Below are 903 nucleotides of genomic sequence, written 5' to 3' on the forward strand. Positions count from 1 at the left end.
CCCTCCCAACATCACGTCCCACCCAGACACATTGAACACGTTTACTGAAATGATTTTTGTTTAGAAACACCAATGTTCATCCTATTTCTTCACCTTTTGCTGAAACTGAAACATGAACCATCTTAAGGACGACAACAAATGAAATTTGAACGTGAATTAGAGTTAAGATGAAGCCGAGAGGGAGTTTGAATGGGTTTTATATTTCAGGCCTTAATTTCACTGAAAATGTATTTTGGGCTAAAAACGAAAATTTTCTTCCTTGTTTTTGTTTCCGAAACTTACACCATCTTAGTGAGGACAAAAAAAAAAATCAGATATCGAATTGGAGTTGAGATAAAACCGGGAGAGTGGAAGAAAGTGTGAGTCTCACAAAAGAGGTGAAACGAAGGGAACAAAATGGCGGCGATTTGATTTTGAACTCCCTCCCTGAATGAGGGAAGCTCCGCCCGAAACTGAGAAGCATTCCACAAATGGATGGACAGACACACTGGTGCAGATGAAATATATAACTGTGTAATAGCACAATGAATTTCATCAGTAAATTTAACAAAAGGATGAATAGGAACATTCAATGTTCATGCTGTGTGATGTGTGACGAACAAGTAAAAGTGTAGGCTCTTGTGAGATTTGAACTCACGACCCCTGGTTTACTAGACCAGTGCTCTCACCCCTGAGCTAAAGAGCCACTTTGGATTTGTGTGAATGACGATGATGGTCCTGCTGTGGACCTGGCAGATGATTTCATCAGAAAGGACATTTCCTTTTGAAAGACCCTCAAGTTGACTGTCCCATCTGCTCCATCTCAAGTGAAGAGATAATAGAAACATCCATTGATATCTCATGAGAACAGGTTCGTGTCCGTTGTGTTCACACAATCCACATCGAAAGACGACCGAGTCCACA

General features: G+C 40.6%; 1 non-coding gene across 1 annotated transcript; it reads right to left on the minus strand.

The window, feature by feature from the left end:
* Positions 1-612: 612 nt before the first annotated feature.
* On the minus strand, positions 613-685 carry TRNAT-AGU (transfer RNA threonine (anticodon AGU)). Its single transcript has one exon. It is a non-coding gene; the product is annotated as a tRNA-Thr (tRNA).
* Between the last annotated feature and the right edge of the window lie 218 nt (positions 686-903).

Source organism: Eptatretus burgeri, unplaced genomic scaffold (assembly GCF_056783735.1).
Source record: "Eptatretus burgeri isolate ZD-2024b unplaced genomic scaffold, Ebu_testis_v1 Ebu_testis_scaffold_826, whole genome shotgun sequence".
Taxonomy (NCBI): Eukaryota; Metazoa; Chordata; class Myxini; order Myxiniformes; family Myxinidae; genus Eptatretus; species Eptatretus burgeri.